This window comes from Lolium rigidum, chromosome 2, assembly GCF_022539505.1.
Source record: "Lolium rigidum isolate FL_2022 chromosome 2, APGP_CSIRO_Lrig_0.1, whole genome shotgun sequence".
In the NCBI taxonomy this organism is placed as follows: domain Eukaryota; kingdom Viridiplantae; phylum Streptophyta; class Magnoliopsida; order Poales; family Poaceae; genus Lolium; species Lolium rigidum.
In genome coordinates, this window is record NC_061509.1 from 39,540,229 (window position 1) to 39,565,902 (window position 25,674).

Consider the following 25,674-nt stretch of genomic DNA (forward strand, 5'->3'; position numbering starts at 1 on the left):
GTGGATTTTGCCAAACATGGATTTGATCTTATCCATTTGATAGGAGTCTGGCCACGAAAAGTGGTGCTCTGCTCGCTTCCGCACATCATGAACGAACTTCTCAGCTACCAACAAGACGGTTGACTCACTCACACCAACAGAGGACCCTAAGCTCTCTGATGGCCCACTAGAGTACAACCTTATCAGAGCAACTGCCACTCGGTCCTCTAAACACAACATCCTCCCATCAATAAATGTGTAGCTGCTCATATCTTCCATTGACGGACCAAGCACCAAGCTGCAGATGTAGTTAAAGGTTCTTCGCTTCATTTTGAATACAGACTCAAATCTTTCCGTGTTTTCAAAACAAGACAAGGTTCCTGTATGAGTAGAAGATGTAGAAGGTGGTTACACAACCCATAACCAGCAAGGCCAGAGCTCAACTTTGACAGGGTTAAAATAGTGAGATCCAGGAATCATATCTAAGCTTTAATTATCGCATATATCGCTCTTCATTTTCAGTCTCCATGTAACTTAGGGAAGCAGTGAGAACAACAGATAATTAGCAACATGAAGAAGTGAAGCGAAATAAGAAAGTAATTAATGTAACATTAGTCAACAAACAGTCATGACAAAATTATAAAAACGAGATAATTTGAGAAAACTTAGTCCAATTTGCACCACTAGTAGGAAACTAGCTACAGGTGGGATGATATTCTGTGGCGCACCAGTTTTGCGTGCGCCACAGAAAAAAATTTCGTGGCCCGCACCAGAAAGGGTGCGTCACAAAAATAGCGTATTTTTGTGGTGCACCAGACACACATGCACCACAGAAATATGGTGGGCCCCACCTCCTGCCAGCCTAATTATTGATTTCACTATTTCTATGGCGCACATGACCACGTGCGTCATAGATGGCGCACCAGCCAGGGTGCGCCATAAAAATAATATTTTACGTTGCGCACATGGGCTGGTGCCCCACAGAAAATACACATTTCTATGGCGCACATGAGCTGGTGCGCCACAGAAGATTTTTTTACTCCCCACGCAACTCCACCCCCACCCACCGTGGATCGCTTTTTTTTAGCACTGTAAAATACAAAAACAATAGACAGAAATTTCAAAAAATAAAATCCTTCGAGATGCTCATGTATTATGTCATCTAGTACCACTAAAAATTAATAAACATGAATTTCGATTTTTTTTGCAAAATCACGTTGCAAAATCATCAAACTGGATTCCTGGTTGCATACGAACTCGAAAAAAAAACGCACAATATATCAAAATGACCGGGCCCGGGTTTACCCGATTAGACAATTTTAAGATTCTCAAAATTCAAAAAGAGTAAAAAGATATGGCAAAGTCAAGATTTTTCCTGCAAAAATTAAAAATTCGAAAAAAAATCTGCGACGCACCATATGCCCATGTGCCACAGAATTCTCGTGCTAAATTTTGAATTTTAGGGGCGTTCTCCTCCTCCTCCATTTCTCCTTCTTCTCTTCTCCCTTCTCCTCCTCCTCCACTTCTCATCCTTCTCCCCTTGTCTCCCTTCTCCTCTTTCTCCTTCCTTCTCCTCCTCCCCCTTCTTCTCCCACCTCCTCCTCCTCCTCCTCCTCCTCTACCCACACCCGACAACCTCCTCCGCCTCCGGAGACCACCTCTGTAAGGGTATATTGCCCCTATGTGTGGTTTTGGTAATTAATGACAACCCCTATGGACTAATATTTTCATTGAGTTTATATGAAGGAATATTCCATAGGTACTACTTGTAGTCCATGTGTTGGATTCAAGTATGGACGCCATGAAGATAAAGATATACCTTGAGTATTGGCATCAAGATTATCGATTTGAAGATATATATGTGATATGATCAAGAAGAAGAAATGAAGATGGAGTTCTTATGTGGAACTCAATATTAGCTATGCTCTAGCTTATGTGTTAAGCAATGAATGATCAAGATCTCGAGTGCTTGATTCAAAGTGAAGAACTCAAGATATGGCTCTAAGTCGGTGTCACGATAGGTTCATGAGTTGAGCTATGGTTGACTAAGATTTAGAGCATGCAAACAAATGAAGAGTTCTTTATACACCTCAAGATAGTATGATAGAGCATGAGAAGATACAAGGTTGACAAATACAAAGAGTGAAGAATAGATTCAAGTTTGATCAACACATGAAGCATGAAGAATGTGACACATGAAGTCATGTGGTATGATAAGCCTTGTCAATTATGCTTCATGAACTAACCCATCATATATGTATCCTTGTGTTGTCTATATGGGTTAGGTATCTTTCCATGGGCATGCACTGAAAGTGAGATCTCATATAGCACATGGGAGGAGGACATCAAGTGGTGATCGTCATCAAGGTTGAGTTGGCAAGTTCAAGTTGAGCATCTCAAGAGGATCACATGATTGAAGCTTGTCGTCCATTTAGCGATAATGGACATGTGAAGATGTAGATCAATGGAGCTCTCCCATCATGGTGTATGGGGGAGCATTTGTGAGTCTTCACGAAAAAACAATGATCAAGTGAGGCAATCCGGCTTGAGTGGAGCTTGAAGAGTTATCATCAAGATCAAGCGGGATTGTTGACGTCAGAAACCCACCGACGGGCAGCGACGGGTCAACACGTAGAGCCGGGAAGAGCCTAGAGCTGCGGCTGGCTGAGACCCCTCCGAGCGACGGCCCGCAAAGCACTTCTGGTCACACACCCGATGCTGATCGCAAGGGCGTGCCACCTGACCTATACCTGGTCAGGAAGGTGATGGAGATGCCTCGCTTAGTTTCCTGCATGGCATACACGTAAACATTAAATACGAGCCTCGATCGGCTCTCAGGTTATCCTGTTCGTACGGGGTGCACGAATATATGGTGGTCCTGCTTGATCAAGATATAGCTAATTAGATCTACGACGATTTAGGGTTTTCACCGCATAATCGGATCATCCTACTCCAGGTTGGGTCTCGCGGCCACGCACGGTGCTCATAAGCCGATCCTAAACAAGGCCTAAAAATCAACACGAAGTTGATCCCCGGAACATCCTGTTTAGGACTTGCGAACGCCACCCTACGTGCCGCTGGATCCTCCCCCCCTTTGTAAGGCCTAACTATTGCAGATATTAAACTAAAACCTTGTAGAACAAAGAGCAATCGTAACGGATCAGATCTACTAAATAGTGATCAAGCGGGGTGCCGCCCCCACACCTGAGATAGGCGTGAGGGCGGCTAGATATGCAAGGGTTGCACTACGCTAGCATGTCTAAACGAAGAACTATGCTAACCCTAACACATCTATGATAACTACGTTGCTCGCCATCAAAAACGCTTCAGTACGAGCAACGCATGAACAACGTGGAGCTTGTGCTGCCTAGATCGCAAGATGCGATCTAGGCAGCATGTCGCTTACCGATAGAAACCCTCGAGACGAAGGAGTTGGCGATGCGCCGAGATTGGTTTGTTTTGGGTTGAACGTGAGTTGTTGTTTATTCCATAAACCCTAGATACATATTTATAGTCCAGGGGACTTTCTAACGTGGGAATAATCCCCACCGTACACGATACAAACTCTAACTTTTAATCTAAGATATAATCTACCATAGTTAAAGATACACGGGCAATCTAGCCCAAATTCCTCATGCAAGGCCGCTTCAGAGATCCTCCACGTGTAATCTTCCAAGCCCATCTCTCTTACGGCCCACTTCCTGATTTGGCCAAAATCTGGTGATAACACATGCCCCCCTGGTTTTGGCAATGATAATTCCAAAACCACTCCGTTTTTTCTCTGAAGGGTCATGTCGTGGCAGAGCAGAGCTGTTGCAGTATCCGTTATCATTATGCCCTGTCTTCTCGCACTTCTCTGCAAAATTCGACAGCTCTGGCGTCATCTCCTTGAAAACTGTAATGGCAGTAATTCCTACCAGGCTTCTCATTATTTAACCGCGCCGACTGATCAGCTCTCTTTATCCCTTTCCGCTGTTCCAGCCATCGGCACCCAAAAAACCCTCTCCTCCTGTAGCAATGTCTTCTTCTTCCTCCGCCTCGTCGGGACTTTCCTTCGAGTCCTTTCCCTCCCACGAGCCGACACCAGAACCGAGCCCACAAGAGGTTCATGCGGCCAACACCCGCCGCGCCATAGAGGCCGGGGAGGAGCCAGACCATGACTTCTCCATCTGGTCCGAGGACGACAAGTCCTCGATGGGCGGGGAGAGCGACCTCCGCTTCCTTGCCGACGGGGAATCGGAGGAGGAGAGCGATGACGATCGCTTCTCCTGGGATGACTTTACCTCCTCCGAGGAGATGAAGGAGGAGGAAGAGGAGGAGGAGGACGACGACGACAGCCCCTCCGACGAGCCGCCGGCCAAGCGCCACTGCCCCTGGCCAGGGAATCTCAGTGACTATGACAGCGATGATGACGACGACGACGTGGAGGACGAGGACAACGAAGGTCCTGCCGGCGGCCGCTACAGCAGCGACGACGAGCCCGCCGGGAGCAGCGCCGACAGCGCTGACGAGGGTGACGACGAGGGCAGTGACGGCCCGTAGAATAGGACCTCTAGAATAGGATCGCAGCGAGTGAGACGGGGCAATGTATCCCCTTAGTACTCCCTTTTGAGAGCAATCAGCTCTTCTATGTAAGAAATCTGGTTTATCAATGGAGAAATTCCCCAATTTGATTTTGCCAATTTCTTTTATGCCAATTCAGCCGATTCCCTTTTATACTGATCCCGCCGATCGTCACTTAGTCAATGCCTAACGAGCCGATGACAACGCATCGGTCTCTCAATGTCCCATTCTTCATCCCTTTGACGTTGGAGCGATCGTGAATTTGATCAATGCCCGAGAGCTAACGTTAACATATCAATCCTTCACGATCCATCTTTTGCTTTTTCCAACTGACGACTTTGAGCTCTGGCGGACAACTAGGCAGATCGACGCTCTTACGAGAGCCCCAGAACCACTGCCGAAACGACTTGATGCTGAAGTCGATACCTCTGGGTTTTCAGATATTCAGTGATACTCTTCGAACCTGCCCAATCCCCTTTTAAAAAGGTTATGATGGAGGGCCACCCGATGAAATCCCAATCGGCTTCTTAAGAACAGAAAATCCTACGCAATCAGTTGCCCCCCGAGCCTTTATCAAGGCGAGCATATCAGTGGACTAACCACATGTGTCGCCATCGGTTCCCAAGTCCTGATGCAGAGCCAGCCGATTTCAACAGAATCGGCTTTCCAGAGCAGAGAACCTTCAGGGCGAGCTGCCCCCCGAGCTTCTTCAGTCTACTTCACGCGCCTTGCAGGTCAGATCGGCTCCTTCCCTTTGGTGGACTCGATACAACCTGGTCATGATCTCTCGAACTGCCTCAGCCGAAGAGAGAATCCGGGGGTCTTTGGAGAGAGGATCCACTTCCTGCTCCATTGATCTTCTTGAGTCGATGGCCACGTATCGGCTTCGTTCCTTAGTTCTGAAGTCGATGCCCTTGCATCGGCTAAATTTTTTTTTTTATATTTGGCCGATTTTTCTTAATCGGCCCCCAACGTTTCACTGCACGCATGTTTGCACATGTTTATCTGCACATGTTCATCTGACTATATGCCCCCCGAGCCGAATCTGCCAAATGACTGCAGATATCGGCTTCTATGGTTAGTCAAGGCACTGCATTTCCACGTCGGCTCCGTAAGGATTCATGCTGACTTTCATCTGCCAACGTGGCCGCTGCCCAGTGGATCGTTGCTGAACACAAGCAGAATATGTGCTGAATATGTGGTGAACATAATTTTGGCCGATTGCTGGAATCGGCCTCCATATCCATTAGAGTGCTGACTGAAGGTTCTATAATGTTCCTTCATAATTTTTTGGGGCCGATCACAAGGATCAGCCTCGCCTGATTTGCTCATTAGTTTAATCTTGCTACTCGGTCAGGCTGGATAAAACCAACCCAACCTCTGACTTGATGTGCCTGCTGTCGTCCACCTTGAGTGCATCGTATAATCGTGCAGCACTAAGCTCCGTCGAAAGGACGAGCACCACGTTTGTGCCAGCCGATGTGTCATCATCGGCTTTCCTTTGCTTGGGGCGCCACTCCATTTTCCGTGGACGACCCTCTTCATCCAGAGTTCGCTGAACTTTCGCAGCCAGATCAGGTCGTGCCTTCCTTAGCGTATGCAGGTATAACCTTTCAGCTTCCTCCAGGCTGCGCAATCGCTGAACCCTGCGTTTTTGTGAACGGCTGAGTCCGTCAGGGCACCACCTTGGACGGTGGTACCTGTCTTCTTCTTCTTCTGGTCCCTCGTCTTCGGAGTCCTCAAGATCTGCCCACCGAGGGGACTCAGCACGTTTGCTCTGTGGCGGGAGAGGCCCTAAGCGCTCGAACACAGACACGTTGGCTGCCTCCTTCTTCTTCTTGTTGCATTCTGGGCAATTGCCGATTGTGGGCAATCGGCTCATTCCTGAATCCCAGCAGTGTCTGAAGAAGGGGCAGTCCCAGTGTCTCGCGTTGTCATCTTGCTCCCTTGATTGTTCCGTGGCACGGCGCTCGTGCTCCTCCTCATCGCGATCATGCCGACGATGTCTTCTGGCTTCTCTAGCCAGACGATCTCCTTCATCATCATAGCTGGACCGTCGGCGTTGGTCATACTGACTCACATATTTGTTGAGGAGGTGATCAGAGAGGGGTCGCTGGTATCTTATGTTTTTCACCTCTCCTCCGTAACGTAGCGCTTGCCATCATGACGGAGCCGATCGCGTGGAGCGGCCTCCTCTGTGTCCTTGCTACGAGAGCAGCTGCCCTCGTCTCCATCTTTGCCAGAGTGGTTCCCAGGTCCTACCATGTTGATGCTGAACGAGGATCCTGGCTGGCAACCTTCAGGGTAGGTGAACTCTACCATGTTAACGGCGGGGAAGGGCTGGGTATCGACCTTCATGGCGTCTTGGTTGAAAATTAGACGCCCCTTCTCTATCGCCGCTTGGATGTGCCGACGCCACACCCCGCGGTCGTTGGTGGCATGAGAGAGCGAGCTGTGCCATTTGCGGTATGGCTTTCCGTTCAGCTCTTGCGCCGTGGGGAATTTGAGACCTTCGAGGAATCGTCAAGCTGTTTCTCCTTGAGCAGGAGGTCGAAGATTTGCTCGGTCTTGGTCACGTCAAAATCAAATCCCTGGGCGGGCCTCGGTGGCTTTACCCATTTGCATGACACGGGGGTTCCTCCCCGAGTCCATTCAGCCATCGCTACCTCTTGGTCTCCCGCGAGAACTTCGTCTTCCTCCGCATCGACCGGGACTACCGCACGCTTGAACTTGTCTTGGTACGAGTCCGGGTGGCGCTGTTCATATGCTGATAGTTTCGAACCATGTGCGCCGGCGAGGATAATCCGCTTGGGAGGCCATGTCCTTGAGCTGCGTTGCAAGGCCTCAGCTACGCCAACTCGACTGCTTCTTTTTCAGTTATACGAACCAAATAACATCGGTTCCTAAGATTCCTGAAGCGCTGGATGTATTCTGTCACAGTTTCTCCGCGCTTCTGACGTAGCTGTGCTAGATCGGCAATGCCAGACTCGGAAGCCTCTGAATGGTACTGCATATGGAACTGCTCTTCCAACTGCTTCCAAGTCTGGATGGAGTTTGGTGGCAAAGAGGTATACCATCCAAAAGCCGATCCCGTGAGGGACTGTGAGAAGAGCCTCACGCGTAGCTTATCCGACACTGAAGCCAGTCCTAGTTGTGCCAAATATCGGCCAACGTGCTCGATGGAGCTGGAGCCATCTGATCCACTGAATTTGGAGAAATCAGGGAGCCGATACTTAGGTGGCAGTGGGATCATCTCGTACTCGTCGGGGTACGGCTTGGAATAGCCGATTGCCCTTCTTTTCGGCACCATGCCGAACTGGTCTCTCGGTATAGTATCGATCCGATCCACTGTGGCTTGGCTGTAGGAGTTGAACTCTGAAGATTCGCCGGGGTGGCGTACTTAGCCAGCCATGTTTGCTTCTCCAGCTCTGAGCCAACTGCAGGAGCTGAGCTCTGGGGGTTCGTCGGGGTGGCGTACTTAGTTAGCCACGTCTGCTTCTCAAGCTCTGTCGCTGACGTTCCTCCTGTTTTCCCAGAAGTCCCTGATGTTGTGGCCTAGTTTGTGAGTGCCCAGTTGCCACAATCCGGCACATACGTGCACGCGTATCCATGAGGGATCCCCTTAGGCGCCTCGGTCAAGAACTGGTAGTCACCAGGGTCACCACCGATCTTGTAGACGACGAATGCCGGTGTAGCCGGCACTTCAGGTGCTGCCAACGCATATGGCAGCGGTGGACGGGACTGGAGTGACAACTCTCCTTGATGCGTCCCGAGAGCTGGTCCTGACGGCGAGTATTGGTGCCTCATGATCTCCTGGATCACGCGAAGAGCGACACGCTCCAACACGTTGACCAGGTTCTCAGAGTGGCGGTGTAGCGAGTGAGCCACCAAGTAGTTGATCTCCTGCCGTAGGCCTCTGGTGCGTTCCTCCGACGGGGCAGAGAGGTCTATCCCATCGAGTGCACCTTCTGGTGAGAATCCCTTCCATCTGATGCCATGGGAACGGGTTCTCTGAAAAGAGCCGATGAGGTCGGCTTCGAGGGTGGCCTTGATCTCGTCATATCTCTTCTTGAGCTCGTCGGGCAGCTCCTCGTAGGTGACTGGCGTGCCGTCCGCCATCTCAGATGTAGATGGCGATGTGGTTGATGTAGATGATTGTCCCACCGGGCGTGCCAGAATGTGTTGACGTCAGAAACCCACCGACGGGCAGCGACGGGTCAACACGTAGAGCCGGGAAGAGCCTAGAGCTGCGGCTGGCTGAGACCCCTCCGAGCGACGGCCCGCAAAGCACTTCTGGTCACACACCCGATGCTGATCGCAAGGGCGTGCCACCTGACCTATACCTGGTCAGGAAGGTGATGGAGATGCCTCGCTTAGTTTCCTGCATGGCATACACGTAAACATTAAATACGAGCCTCGATCGGCTCTCAGGTTATCCCGTGAATCGGCTCAAGGAGCCGATCCACCCATGATTCGTACGGGGTGCACGAATATATGGTGGTCCTGCTTGATCAAGATATAGCTAATTAGATCTACGACGATTTAGGGTTTTCACCGCATAATCGGATCATCCTACTCCAGGTTGGGCCTCGCGGCCACGCACGGTGCTCATAAGCCGATCCTAAACAAGGCCTAAAAATCAACACGAAGTTGATCCCGGAACATCCTGTTTAGGACTTGCGAACGCCACCCTACGTGCTTCGCTGGATCCTCCCCCTTTGTAAGGCCTAACTATTGCGGATATTAAACTAAAACCTTGTAGAACAAGGAGCAATCAGTAACGGATCAGATCTACTAAATAGTGATCAAGCGGGTGCCGCCCCCACACCTGAGATAGGCGTGAGGGCGGCTAGATATGCAAGGGTTGCACTGCGCTAGCATGTCTAAACGAAGAACTATGCTAACCCTAACACATCTATGATAACTACGTTGCTCGCCATCAAAAACGCTTCAGTACGAGCAACGCATGAACAACGTGGAGCTTGTGCTCGCCTAGATCGCAAGATGCGATCTAGGCGACATGTCGCTTACCGGATAGAAACCCTCGAGACGAAGGAGTTGGCGATGCGCCGAGATTGGTTTGTTTTGGGTTGAACGTGAGTTGTTGTTTATTCCATAAACCCTAGATACATATTTATAGTCCAGGGGACTTTCTAACGTGGGAATAATCCCCACCGTACACGATACAAACTCTAACTTTTAATCTAAGATATAATCTACCATAGTTAAAGATACACGGGCAATCTAGCCCAAATTCCTCATGCAAGGCCGCTTCAGAGATCCTCCACGTGTAATCTTCCAAGCCCATCTCTCTTACGGCCCACTTCCTGATTTGGCCAAATTCTGGTGATAACAGGGATGCACAAGGCAAAGGTATGGTCTTGCTAGGTTTTCCTTTTACTGGTCTTAAGGTGGTTATTGGGAGACCGGGTTATAGGATAGATAGCCGCACTATTAAGAGGGGATTTCGGTTGGGTAACTTGATCACATCGTCTTAGGGAGCTCAACCCTTTGAATACTTTGCATATCCCTATTAGTTCTTGGTGTTTATCTGTGTGAGGTTCTTGAGCCCGTTGCTAGCTTTACAACAAGCCCAAGTTCATCGAAAGCAGAATCCACATGCATCTTCTATTGTGTTTTCAAGTTTGGACGTCTTCACCGTTTCTTGACGGTGCGAGACTCCCTCTCTAGAATCATCTAAAAATATTCTGTGAGGAGTCTCCATATTTTTGTTGGGGTTCTATTTGTCGTTATCTTTCCAAAAAAAATTGGTTTCATATCAATCGGAGTTCGTGAGCATTTTCTATTTTAAAGAAAAAGGTTTTGACCTGAAGCAGTCCGGCCCACCGACCGGCACCGCCAGGCCTGCCACCGGCCCATCCGGTGCGCACCGGCCCTGGCGTCGGTGCCAACCGGGCACAGTCCAGAAATGTTTTCATCTTTGCCCAGATCTGGCCCGGCCGAACCGGCCTCTGGTCCGGATGGTCCGGCTCCTGGCCCGGCCGAACCGGCCCGTACGCCGGTTGGGATCTTTTGGCCACCATTGGCCTGCTGCTCCCCGTCCGGCCTGTGCGCCGGCCTTTCTGGCGCCCAGCCCGATGGACCGGCTGGCTGGCTGGGTCGTTTTTATGCCCGTTTTATTCCCCAACGACTCTATTTTTTCTTAGGCTATAAATATGCCTTCTTCCACCTTGGGATTGTTAAGTTCTTCCACTCTCTCTCCTCCATTGTTGTCTTTGAAGAACTTGCCCTGTCTCTTGATTCCCTCCATGATTCTTGCTCATTCTTGAGGGATCTAAGAGAGGAGATCTAGATCTACAATCCCCACCAATCCATTTCTCCGCTAAGTGAGGGGAACCCTTTGGATCTAGATCGAGTCATTTGTTGATTTCCTCTTTGTTCTTTCTCTCTAATCTCATCCTACCATTTGTTGCTTTGGTGGGATTTGAGTGTGAAGGATTTGAACACCTTTGGTGTTCTTGCTTTGCATCATTGCATAGTGTTGAGCTCTCCACCACGATTAGTTCGAGTGAGAGACTGTGAGCTTATTACTCTTGGAGGGTGACCTCCTAGTTGGCTTGGTTGCTGTCCCGGTGACCTCTTCCTGGAAGATTGTGAAGAGGCCCGGTGCGCACCTTGCCTGGTGCGCCACAGAAATAAGACTTTCTGTGGAGCATGTGTCTGTGCGCCACAGATTTTTTTTTATTTTTGTGGCGAAGATTCTGTAGCGCACCGCCCATACGCCACATAATAGCCTTTTTGAAGCGCCACTAATGAGACTTTCCCTACTAGTGCACCCATCCCTAATGATCCCCCGTTCTGGTCCTACACATGTGGCCTCTCCAAACCATGTCTGCTCAACGATGGCGTCAGCGAGGTCTAATGCTCTCAGGCCACCAATGGGCGGCCGTGAAGCGGCTGAGTTTGTCGCTTCTCTGATGAAGGCCGCATGTCTTTGGGTCTGTTTGTTTGGACTTCTACTTCAGCTTTTAGGGTTCAAAAACTGTGGCCCAAACAAACAGCAAGAAATAGGAAAGCACTTGTCCACCGCGCTTCGGTAAAATGAACTACGAACGGAAAAGCGGGTCTGGACCTGCTTCCCGAGCATTGAGCTGCTTCCGAGTCCCACAGGACGAAACTAGCCCTTCCAATTCGAAGGAATTACGGAAAAACTGCCCTCCCGTATATAATGAGGGGCTCCCGTGGAAAATTCGCTCGAATCGCTCGGCCCCGTGCCATTTTCCCCGCAGACCCCCCGCACCCTGTCCCTGGCCATGGTGAAGCAGAGCTAGGGTTTCCCCCGCCGCCGTCGTTCCACAGGGGCCACCGTTCCCCGCGGCCGCCGCCCAGCCCGCGCCGTTCCCCGCCCCCCTCCTCCATTCCTTACCCGCGCGGACGCCTCCAAGTCGACAGGACCCGTGCGACCGCCTCCAGCCCCCGCGCCGAGTCGACCTGCAGGCCGCCGCCATCCAAGGCCTTCTCCCCCGTGTTGTTCTCGGCCTAATAGAACTCGCATCGTCGCCGATTCGGCCGGGTATCCACGGGTCGATCTCATCTCTGACCGCCGGCGGCAGGATCTCCTTGAGCGCCGGCGCCTCACCGTTTCTTCGATGCCGACCACCTCGGCCGCCCTGTTGCGCTCTTCTCCGGCGCCGACCACCTCGGCGAGCTCGTCCCCGTCAGCCGCCAGACACATGCGCCACCGCCTCGCCATTCCCTTGTGCTTCTCCGACGAGTACTGCTCTGACAACCTTGCCGGTTCTTCTTCTCCGGCGAGTATTGCTCTGACCCCTCCCGTTCTTCTCCGGAAACCACCTCTGCCTCCTTGCTCCTTGTTGTAGTTCCCACGGCCAGCGCCAAGACGAGACCCGTCCCCCTCTTTTCTTTGTGATTTTTTGAGGTGATGAACATGGATGCACAAAATTGATGCAATGTATTGATCTGCGTTACACTGAATACTGTGAGCCGATTAGCGTGGAGAGAAGTAATATAAATGCTCTCCTATTATCTTTGAATATATGTGATGTTTTATATTTAATATAAAAACGTCAAAATCAACCCTTAAGCATGACAATAATGTTATAAACAATCAGAAGTAGCTAATTCGTGTGAAATCAATATTTAAACAACTTCTTTAGACTTCAGGGTCATTTCAGACATTTCATCTTTCATATCAGCAATAGCAGCCATCAACAGCAGTCGTGCCAAACATCAAATCTCTGCTTCTCCACAGCTCACCAGCTACAACTGCTTTTCAAAAGCTGCAGCCCAAACAAACAGGGCCTTTGTCACTTGTGGTCGTTCACTGCTGTCCACTATGCCTCACTGCCCCTAACCGACTGCTTGGTCAACTACCGTTTCTGGCTTCGGATGGATCCAAAGCAAAGGCTGTAAGGCATCTCCAACAGGCCGACGCAAACGGTCGATGTACGACCGTTTGCATCCGTGCAGAACGGAAATGCGTATGCACTCTGCTCCAGCGGGGCAATGCATCGTTTCTGGGGCGTCCGCAGCGATGCAAACGTGGCGCAAATATGCGGCACGTTTGCGTCTCTGCGGATGCTGCACGGTCACGCCTAGCGTTCGCTCGCTTCCCCATGGGCCCGCTTGGCAGCGAGCCTGTATCAAGGGCATCGCTTCCGCGGCCAGCGCTTCCGCGGTCAGCGCTTCCGCGTCTACGCTGCAGCCTTCCCCTTCAATGTCGCGGCTGCCTGTTCTGCGCGTGCACTGGCGGGCGGCGGCTAGGCTTCTGCGTCGCCTTCAATGGCATCGTTTCCCGCGCGCGGCCGGCCTTAAAAGTCGACCGGCAAAGTTCCTGCCCTCACCTACACCTCCACTCCCACCTCCACCACTGCGCGCCGCCGCAGCACCATGGGGAAGAAGAAGAACGACTTCGAGGCGTCCGGCTGCGGCACCAAGAAGGGGGAGCGGATGCAGAGGGTGCCGCTGCCCGTCAACATGGGGAGACTGATGCACGGGAACTGGACGCCGTGCAACGCCTGGTCGGGCGTGCAATTGCCTGGCGGCTGGCGGCTCAGATTGGAGCGCCGAGATACGGCGAGGGAGGCGGTACCTACCGCCGGACCTCCGCGCCAATCCCGCCTATGCCGTCGACTTCGACAGCTGGCGCACCTGGCTCGTGTCCGAGAGGGATCGGAGGAGGAGGGCGGGATTCATGGGCAACATGGACTTTCCCTTCGACCGTCCCCCGGCGCCTCGTCGTCGTGAGCAGCAGGCGCAAACGCTTATGCAGTACGAGGACGACGACGAGGACGACGATGACTACATCGAGGTGCTGGTGTACCACAACGAGGAGGTCAAGGACGACAGCGATGACTACGTCGCGTGCATGTTCCAGGAATGGCAGCTGGCCATGGCAGAGGGCCGCAAGTTTGAGTACCCGGACAACATGATGGACGGCGAGATCGCGAGGCTCGACGTCCTCATCTCCGAGAACGACCGACCTGTGCAGCCGCCGCTGCCCTGGTACGCCACCGGCATCATGCCGCCGGGCCTGTCGGAGGTTGTAGCCCTACGACTGGCGCTACGGGACTTGGCCACGCCACAACCGATGCCTCCACCTACACCGTACAACCCATGGGGCCCCCGCCTCAGCACTGGGCCCCTCAACCTCCGCCACAGCCCTGGGCTCCTCCACCTCCGCCACAGCCCTGGGTGCCTCCACCTCCGGCACAGCCACAGGACTGGGCTCCTCCACCTCCAGCACTGCCGGCGCACCCGGCGTACGTTCCGCCGGTTCCCAACTGGTCGTGGGTGGTACCGGAGCTCGTCGTGCTCGACAGCGACGAGGAGAAGCAATAGGCGCAGGCGTTTAGGGTTTTTTTCCATACGTTCAACTATGTAAATTATGTTTTCATGTTATAAAAAAGGAAATTTGAGAAAAAAATGAGTCGTGCCGCTGGAGCCACCCCGATGCAAACAGACGCGCGGTCGATTTCGACCATTTCGGCTGACGCAAACGGACGCACGCGAACATTTTCGGACGCTGAAATGCGTCGCCCCGTTGAAGATGCTCTAATTATCGCTTGCCCGGCCCTGGCATGGTGTTGAATTTTGTTCATGTTCAACCTAAAAAACATGGCAGTAGCACTGCGGCTAGAAGGGGGACGACGTGCAACCAGAGGTGAAAGGGGGAATGGTAATTCCTTTAGGGGACAAACTGACTCGATGTAATTAGCCAATAGTTGGATAGGACTTGCAGCTCATTCAAGGGGAATGACTGAATGAGAATCTAGGGAGTATATTCAAAATCAAATGAAAGGTAGAACACAAAGGGAATAAATGAAATAAACAGAGTAAACGGATAAATTAAGATGAGAAAGCAGTGCAAATTTACCTACACACATGAAAGATCGGTTGATATTTGTCTCCAAGTAGTAGGGGTTGGCTGTATACAAGACATACCATTTCTTTACTATATCTCCTTCACGTGCATATGCCTTCACACGCTCAACATGCCTGAACTTGTCCCATTCAGGGCCAGATTGTCCTGCAGCTATAGATGAGAGCAACGCGAGGCTGCAGTGTAGCTCCAAACACCTTGGATTTATACCTCCCATGTATTCCGGGAGTGTCTTCATGTTTCCACCGTAGAGCAAAAGCGTCTGGAGTGCAGGAACACCCTCTAGCACCTTCAGCTTTGGGCAGCTGGCGATTGTTAGCATTTGCAACCTGGGAAGATCAGTGATCCTCTCCAGGTCAAGAAGTGGACCTACTTCCAGCGTGACCAGGGATGCAAAGCTGGCTACATATGTGAGACCCTGGACAAAGTGTATCATTAGTTTATTTAAAACCTTTGCCTGGGAGGATAGGCCAGGAGGAAGATTCATCAATTTGCAGTGCTTTAGCAGAAGTTTTCGCAAGACAGGAAAAGCTTGCACTTGCTCCTCCCACTCCCACTTCTCCCATTCCACCATCTGCATTAAATTCATCTCATGCACTTTAGGAAATGCAACTGCCACATGGGAAGGCCGTGGACTTTGATGATGGTTGGACCGCAGGAATTCAAGTCCAACTCGCTTAATGACTGGAGCGCGGTTGATCTGAATTATCTCCAAATAAGGGAGCTGACACAGGCCATCAGGAAGTAGTGTGCAGCAAGCCAAGTCTTCAATCATCAGAACCCTTAAGATCTTGAGGGGCACAACTGATGATGACATCATCCAGCATGGGAGCCGACGGCCAAAATACCCTGTGATGGAAAGATAATCTAAGTTGGGCGGAGGACGCAGTTCATCAAACACCTTCTCTGTTTTTTCTTGCACTTCCACAGAGACACTATCTTCATCTTTAATCTTTCCATCATCTCTGAGTCTACTGTGCCAGCTTAAGCGTAGGGTGGTAAGATGCACTTTCTCGCTAAACTTTGCCTTTGCTGTAGATGATGGCGCATTTACATTCTCTAATCCCTCTAGTCCAATTTGTCTGAGCTGATAAAGTGGTCCCAACTCTTCCAAACTGCACCAATCACCATCCTCTAGGGTTGGAAATCCATGTACCGTCCTCAAATTGGTTAGGACACACAACCCTCTAGGCATGCTAGATATACTTGTACCATCGAAGTTAATATACCTTAGCTGGTTTAACTGTACAATGCTATGAGGAATCTTCACAAATTGTTTGCTTCCATAGAGGCTAATGAACTCTAAGAATTTCAGCTCTCCTAGGTTATCCGGTAGAGAGGATATATTAGAGTTCACCAAGGACAAGTACCTCAAGTGCTTGAACTCGTGCAAAAATTCAGCCAATTCACCAACCCCAGTTGAATGTGTATATAGTATTCTTAAACTTGGAAAATGGGCTAGAAAATCTGCAGACTTCATATTTATATGGCCAACTAATATTAGTGTTCTCAATATTGTTTGTGTTTGTAAAGAACTCCAGTCTAACCCATCCGACTCTGATGATTTGCTCTCAAGGGATAACCGAAGAAACTTGTGTTTACTAAGTTTGCTTCCAATATCAGTTTCTCCACTATGAGCCCCTAGTGCCTCATCTCTTGACACAAATTGAGCAAATGAGCGAATAACATCATGCATGCTACAAACAGATTGATCTACGTACTTTGCGTTTGGCTCTATAAAGTTCCTCACTATCAGCTCCTTATAGTACTTGGTTCCTAATTCTTCCAAGTTGCCTGAGGTTTCGTGAACAAATCCTTCACCAATCCACATGCCGATAATGTAATTTTTATGAAACAATGTAGTTTTAGGGAGAAGTGAACAATATAGAAGACATTGTTTGACGCAAGAAGGCAAATCTTCATAGCTTAAATATACAGCATTGTTTAGCTCTTCAGGCATATCATAGACCGACCATATAGAATCATCCAAAACCATCTTCCACTCATGGTATTTTCTTTCTTTTTGACACAAGAGACCTCCCAATACTTTGATAGCAAGAGGCAAACCATCACATCTTGCTACAATTTGCAACCCAATATCCTTGAGTATATCAATTTCGTGTCCATCTGTCTCACAAGAGACTATCTGTGGAAGTTTAAATCAAACATCAATCAATAAGTAGTTGTTTGACTTAAGAGAAAAATAGTGGTATTTTCGCGTGGTGTCAATTCAATTTTAGCTACAATAAGTTCCAATAGAATAATAAACTAAAGGTAGACCACTTAATTCACTACCGAAACGATATAGTATTTTTAAACTATTTAAAAAATATTTAAGAAAAACAAGTTCATCGGTTCTTTTCAGAAATACGTAACAATTGAACACAGGGGCGAGGTTCTCGGTAAGGCGAGGTATGTCGGAATCCAATACACCGACCAAGTCGGTGCTTACCAAGCACCGCATACCCCTGGTCGGGTATTGGGCCTTGCCTATATTCGCTTTTTATATATTTCTTCGTTTTCTCTTTCTATTTTTTCATTTTTGTTTGTTTTCTGTTTGTTTTTTGTTTCCTATTTTGTTTTCTTTTGTTTCTTTTTCTATTTTTCTCAATTTTGAAAAAATCAAATCTAAATACTGCTCCAATTTGAAAACATTAAAATTTGAAAAATTTCCGTATTCAGAAAATGTTCATGTATAAATATTTATATTTTTTCATTTTTAAATAGATTTTGAAAAACATTCAAATTAAAATATGTTCATATTCGGATAATATTCAAATTTAAAGATGTTCAGGTTTTGAAAAAAGTTCAGTTTCTGGAAAACTATTCAGATAGAAAGTTAAAATTTAATAAAGGAGAAAATAGCTGAAAAACACAAAAGAAAACACAATGATGGGCCGGCCTAACTCCTAGCCTAGGGTGTGCGGTAACTTGTAATAGTCGACCAGGTCAGTGTATAGCACCTCCTGAGGTTACGAAGTGCTTTACGCCATCTCCAATGGGGTGACTCTAATAGGCGCGCTCGCTTGTCCAGTTGTATCGTTTGAGTGTGCGTGCGGACATTGGCCAGCGTCCGCCGACATTTTGGGTCGCGCGCTGCACCCAATGCGGCAAGATATGGGTTGAGGCCATAGAATTTGCCATTTAGCCTTTAAATTCAATATAAGGCATATAAAATCATAAGAAAAATATAAATAAGTTTAAATGATCAAGATTTATTCACATAAAATTATTGTCCACCTATTAAATAACAAATTACTTATTAAAAAATGTAAAATGATACAAATGGCCTATGCATTGTTTTCTTCAGGGTGTTCGTGGTTGTTGTTGTTTACAACATTGTTGCCGACATGCGTCCACATGTGCTCAACCAAATCAGCCTGGAGGTTGTAAACCGTTTGGTCTCAAATTTCGTGATGCACATGGAGGATATCCTGGAATGAAGCTGGACAACCTTGAGGAGCAAACAACTCTCACTGGCCTTTCCAATCATTACTAAACAGTGAATCATCCCACTCTACCTCAACAATCATGTTGTGCATGATTACACAAGCGGTCATCACCTCCCACATGGTTTGCACACTCCATGCTCTAGCGAGCTACCTGACGGTAGCCGAATGAGATTGGAGGATATCAAACGCCCGCTCGACATCTTTTTAGGTTGCCTCTTGCTCTTTGGCAAACGTTTCCTCCTACTCTGAATTGGCACGACGGATTGTCTTCACGAGTGTAGCCCAAGGTGGATATATAACATCAGCAAGGTAGTACCCCTTGTTGTAGTGGTGGTCATTGATCTCAAAATCCACATCAGAGGACTGACTATGCGCTAGCCTATCAAATACCGGAGAGCGCTGCAGCACATTGATGCCATTATGGGAGCCGGTCATTCCGAAGAATGAGTGCCAAATCCATGTGTCATGTGAAGCAATGGCTTCAAGAATCACTGTACACCCCTCAGAATGGGCCCTGTATGACCCCTGTCAACCAAAAGATCAGTTCTTCCACCCCCAGTGCATGCAGTCTATGCTGCCAAGCATCCCAGGAAACCCCTGGAAGTGTTGATTGACAACAGACGGGTAGTGTCCTCTGCAGTAGGTTGGCGCAGATATTCTTCACCAAACACAGCGATCACTGCTCTGCGGAATATGGATAACGCTTCCAAGCAGCCGGACTCGCTCATCCGGACGTACTCATCTACGTAATCACCGACAACACCATATGCTAGCATCCTAATTGTTGGCGTGCATTTCTGATATGAAGGCATGCCTATACCTTGACAAATGCATCCTGTTTGGCGATGAAGTAGTCATCGTAGACCTTGACACCATCCATTATCTAGCTGAACAACGGTCTGGACATCCGAAAATGGCGGCGAAACAAGGCTGGCGTGAACAATGGTTTCTGGCAGTGGAAGTAGTCGTGGCAGAGCATGTCGTGGCCACGTTCTCTTTTGCGGTCCAAGGACGGTGTGTGCCCCGGCAAGGACCCCCGGTACACGGGGATCTGCGCGACATTGTGCTCGTGGATGAGCAACCCTACCTATGTGATAAAGTCGTCATCGGACTCGTCGTATGAGGACGTGTCGATGAAGTTCTTGTAGAAGAACTCGCCGTCGCTGTCCAACATGATCTACATATGAAAATGGACAAATTAATTGACCCATTTCATCGAACACCTCGCGGGTAGGGGCAATCTAATGCCTACGTAGGACCTGCATGCAATGGTCGTCCCGGCCGACTTGCGGCCTAGAAGCACCGTGCACGAGAGCTCACCTCTGCCGGCACCTGCTCCACCCGATCCGAACATTGTTAACTCGGAGATCTGGCTGGCGGAGCTAACCAAGGCACCCAGCTACTAACTCCTTGCTGGCATAGGGCAGGACGGTGATGCTGCCGGTCACTTCTACGTGTGCCGTGCCTCCTACTCCACTCGCACAAGCACCTGTGCGACCACTACCTCCTCCCGCTCCTCCCGTACAAATGCCGCCACCGTTGGTGTCACAACCGGCGTCGTACTGGCCCTGGTCATGGGCACCATACGGCCTCCGATCGTCATGGAGGAGTAGGTTCCATAGGGTTTTAATTTTAGTCTTTTTTATTTTTTGGTACTATGTAAATTACTTCGTATTAATAAAAAATATTATTAGAAAAATATGTTGGGCCCGCTAGGCATGCCCTTGATACAAACGGATATAAACTCAAAACTAACCATTTTCATGTACACGGCCCAGCCCATTTTAGATGGAGATTAGATAAATCTAAAAAAAATCTAAAAAGAAAGAAAGCAAAAACTTTGGATAGTCTAGCCCAAATTTATGAATTTCTTTACTACCAACAAACAAATATATTCAACCTATACTATAAAATGATAGAATTTAGTTGTGTAGGATCCAATTTCCAATTAATCAAACCCAAATTTTATCTCTAGGTTCATAATATCATGCATTATTTACATACTGTGCAAAGAGGTTGTGTACACGTGTTGTGGCATGCCTATAGTGTCCATGTGTGGTATGGATCCGTCTTGTATTTCACAAAAAAAAATACATAAAAGGTGTGCTAATAGTATATATTTACTCCAAATTAAGCTAAGAGCTAGCCACTTTAAAAGATGCTTTGAGTTTTGTTAATACCTGATTCTTGAGCAATGACCAGCCATCATCCTCCTCTAACTTGTCGACACGGTGGTAGGGAAGAATAGCTTTCATCCCTCGAGCAACTCTTTCATCTCTAGTAGTGACCAGGATTCGGCTACCTGGAGCAACAACATTAGCCAAGTGACTTCCAAGGACGTCGAGGCATGTTGTAGGGCTCCACACATCATCCATCACTATAAATAGCTTCTTCCCTTTGATGGTAGTAGTAAGGATTGGTTGAAGCACAGCCAACGCCGTTCCACCACCGTATTCTCCTCCAGCGAGTGTGATGACTGTCTTGATGAGCTCAACCTTGTCAAAGTTCTGGTTGACGCTCAACCATATTGTCTTGTCGAACTCGGCATTAATGATTTCATCATTGAATACCTTCTGGGCAAGAGTGGTCTTGCCGATTCCACCGACCCCAACAATAGCTACAACCATGATGTTGGTGTTGCACTCTTTTTCAGTCACCAAGATATGAACGATTGCTCTTGTGTCTTCTTCGATCTTCTCGCCGACTAGAGCTGACCGATCAAACTCCCCCGATGTCTCACGGTTGTGGATACCAAAAATGAGTGGGACGCACCCTGCTGTTACGGTCCTCATAGGAACCAAGATTGATAAAGTTGAAAGCATCGCCTCGCTCCTTGATGGTGCCGAGCTTCTTATTGAGCTCCTTAATGCGGGTACCGATGTTGTGGGCATGGGCTGGATTCCGCATGCAAAAGAGCAAGGGGTTGAAGCACCCCACATCTACGGTGGATGGACCTTGCTCCATGGCCTTCAATTGGCATAGGTCCAGGATGTCAGCAGCTTCATACATGGCACGCTTGAGCTCTGCCACCCACTCTTGCATGGTCTTGTCAGTGATGTTTCTCCTATCAGCATCTGCGAGGAAGTTCTTGAGGTCTTTAAGCTTGACGTCCATCTTGTCGATCTCGTCTCTGACTCCAAGCAGCATGTGCACCTCATCAGTCACCATCTCCGTTAGCATGTTTTGCACGTAGGATGCAAAGGCGTCCAGGACCATCGCCATATTTGCTGTGTTTTTCTGGAACAAAGATAAAACACATATCATACCCAACAATCGTTGTAACTAAAGAGGTATTAGCAGCAAAAAAAACATGAAGAAAGGGGTGCTGCTGCTATTTCTAAGACGATTACATGATGAGCAAGCGAGTTGTAAGTTATAAGCATGAGAAACAAACAAAGTTAGGCAAAAGCTACTTATATCGATAGATGCAAGCAAAGGCAGACCTTCAAGGATGGATTGGTTGTTGGGTCGTCCTGCTCTAGCTCCTCTGGATCAAAGGTCGTACCAGTGAATAAGGAGGATGGAGCATCACTGCTGGAATATCTAACATGATTGCACGACGGACACACGAGTTGTTATTTAAGCATGAGAACAAACAAAATATGCAAAAGCTACTTAGATCAATGGATGCATGAAAAGTGTGAGAGAGCACGTGCGCTCTGCGCACCCTCACATTTTTTGACTTTCTCTTTTTTATATCTCTCAAATTATGTAATATTTTGATTTGATTTTTTCCAAGTCACTAAAAAATAACAAATGGAATGGGACAAAAAAGTTCAGAATTTTTTTGTACAATTTCAAATTTCAAATTATTTAAAATTCAAAATAAATTCTTGAAATATATATATACACAATGAAATAAAAAAATCCAAAATATTTTTCCCACAGTCCAATTGTTATGTTTAAGTGATCTGCAATTTTTTTTTGTTCAAACAATGTGTGGTGTGAGAGATACAAAAATAAAAATTTGTTTGAGAGGGAAAAAAAGAATTTGCACAAATCTTGATGCAGTATACATGGTATGGATACGGGTGCTCACCAAGCACCTACTCCAAAAATCCACTCTCGATGACATCCGAAATTACCTTCAAGAATGGATCGATGGATGTTGAGACCTTGTCTAGCTCTCATCTGCATCAAACTCGTACAAGTGAAGGGCAGGCCGGCCATGCACATGTTGTTTCCACTAATGGTCAGAAAGTCAGATGCCACCTATCGATAGATGCAAGCAAAGCTAGCTGAACGGAGGGATCCAAAATTACCTTCAAGTATGCATGTTGATTCCTGCTATAGCTCCTGTGGATCAAACTCGTCCGGGTGAAGAGCTCAAAAGGACTCGGCTGAAGGCCTCTGCACCAGTGGCGGGCTATGGACTGCGTAGTAGGGGTTGGAGCAGGTGAGCAGTGAATTTTGTCGACGGTGAGGCCAGGGTGCAAATTTAGGATTGGGTTCACGGGGAAGAAGAGCGAGGTGATGATGTGTGATCGTGCTAGTGTTTTGCGTTGGAGGTGTTAGCATAAGCTACACCCACATATATACTTGGATGGCTGGATGCTTTTGCCAGCTGGTGTACATATCACCCTGATAAGTATGCATGATCGGAAGTTGGAGCCTTCGCTAGGAAATATTAGAAGTGGCATCAGTTGTAATAAGAACCCAATTCCGCGTCCGTGGGGATTTAAACCTGGATGGCTGGGTTGTACATCCACTTCCCTAACCGAATGAGCTAGGCTCATTTCTTATATACTTTGGAAAAAATATATAATAAGATTATTAATTGGAACAGAGGTAATATGTGGAAGTATCACAACTACATCTGAATTAACTTGACAAAATAAACCTTGATGAGGTGGTGGCTGGCTTAATCTTAGTACTCCAATTTACACACACATAAATATCCAAACACGCTTTATTAACAACTTCGTGAGATTTAATCTTGGCATACTCCTTGTCAATATATGCTCCACACATATATGCTGAACCTTTGAATCTTTTTTTTGTTTTTGTCATCATATGATTTTTTTTATGAAACTTAAGATATGAACATGTTGACATGAAAGTAAAACTTGGTCACCACAAAAGAAATAAGACAGCAGTTGTTCAAATGTAGATACTATGGAAGACTTGTAGCACATCAACTTTAATCATAGAGCAATAATGAGGGTGGCAAGTGGTGTATGCATAGCTTACTTTGAACAGGTCCGTTCACTTCAGAAATTGTTTTGTTCCCTAACTCTGTCATGTTAGTAGATTACACGCAACTTATATGCGATAATATGTTGGGTAGACAGTCTTAGTCTCAATAATTATAAAAACTCGGTTGTCAAATCCGTGCATGCTATTTCCACAAATTAAATGACATGTTGACTTGTCCGAGTTTGATCCACAGCGACATGGCAACAAAAGATGAGCCGGACTAGTTTTAATCAACTGTAAATCATCAGACTGATCTGCTAGTTGGCAGCTAGCTGCTGAACGGTACAACTGATGCCACTTCTAATATTAACAGGCAACAAGCAGTCACCAGAGACCAAACTGACCGTATACATCACTTTCAAAACATGCATGACAGACGTATATTTTATAGTTGAGTAACATAGGGAAAAGTTGAAGCTTTCGGCTGAATAATTTTTTTTTTTTTTTTTGAAACTTAGGCATATATTAACTCAAGACACATCCGGTGTTTTATATTCACCCTTGGCCAGTTCAACCACACACGGAGGGACTGCACCGATTAACACATGCCTATTAGCCTCCACTTTGCCTAACCTAGCCAGTTCATGAGCAACCTGGTTACTAGCTCTGTTTACTTTAGAGATCAAGCTGTTGGGAAAGGACCGAATGAGAAGCTTCATGTCCTTAACAATATCAGCAACTGCAGATTTGCTGGGGCCAATTGCGCATAGTTCCGAAATCAGAGAAGCACAATCGTTCTCCAGATGAACAGGTCCTGCATAATGTGGAATTATTGCTCTAATGCCTTCCAAGCCCGCTATTGCCTCAGCAGTCTCTGCATTTGGACAGTAAGGAATTCTGCCCCATGCTGAAATTAAAGTCGCACCATCCTCATCACGAAGTACAGCTCCCCAAGCTCCAGTACCTACAGTTTCTAAGAAACTTGCATCAAAGTTCAATTTTGCCCAGCCTGTAGCAGGTTTTTTCCATGGAACAACAGTTTCTTTGCAGGTCTGGCCGTTATTTCTAACCTGACTGACGATAGGACATTTACCTTTCTCATCGATGATAAACTTAATGTCTCTGGTGTCTTGCACAGAACCAAGGTAAGATTGCAAAAGGAGTGAGGATTGAGTAATCCTCACTTTACCGTCCCCAAAAATCATGTTATTGCGGAGATGCCAGCATCTCACCCATAGTAGGAGAAGCTTTGCCCTCATGTAATTATCCACTTGACTTAAAAGCACGAGAACCCAGTCTTCACCGGTGTATTGAAGAGCTTGTTCATCTGGTAAGGACCAATCTTCGCGCAGGCAATCCCTCAATGCTTTTGCCTTAGTACATCTCATCATGGCATGGTAGCTCGTTTCAGGTTCCATTGCACATATTGAGCAAGTTGGCACATGGTCCATTTTTCTTTTATGTCTGGTTGCTTGAACACCTAGAGTATTTGAGGATAGTTTCCAGCCAAAAACCCTTACTTTTGGTGGGACGTTTGATTTCCAAATGAGATTCCACACATCTCTTTCTCCACTAGGTTTACTGCTCATACCAGCCTCATTTTGCATTGACTGAATCTCCATAGCTAGCTTATAGGCACTTCTTACAGTGAAATGCCCACTTTTCTCATAGTTCCAGGCAATATAATCTTCACCCGCATGTGTGGGAATTTTGATTTTCAGCACATGTTCAGCGTCTGTTTCATAAAGAATTGATCGCACCAAATCCTCATTCCACGTCTTAGTAGCAGGTTCTATTAAGTCTGAAACCCATTTTTCGGCTGAATAATTTTGAATTGTAGTTATTCTTAGCTGTCCCTACATATTTTGTAGGACTCACTGGAAGCTAGACCTGTATATCCTTTTTTTAAATATGAGCCACCCACCCCACGGGCAACAGAAAGGTTTATCTCACTACGAGAAACGGGGTATTCCCTGTGAGCCGCTAATATCCCTGTCAGGCCCGAAGCAAGCCCACAGGGATAGCACAATTCTCTGTCAGTGAGTCAAAAACCTACAGGAAAATTATCATCCCTGTCAGTTTTTTTTTAGATGAGAGGCACTCAAGTGCCCGACTTTGAATTAACAAAGCCCCGAACGGCGATAACGATACAAAGTGCTGAACCCAGCTTACAGAACGACA

The 25,674-nt window shown here is 47.6% G+C and overlaps 1 pseudogene; it reads right to left on the reverse strand.

Annotated features, from left to right (window-relative positions):
* Positions 1-231: 231 nt before the first annotated feature.
* On the reverse strand, positions 232-22,900 carry LOC124691610 (annotated as a pseudogene).
* Positions 22,901-25,674: the final 2,774 nt, after the last annotated feature.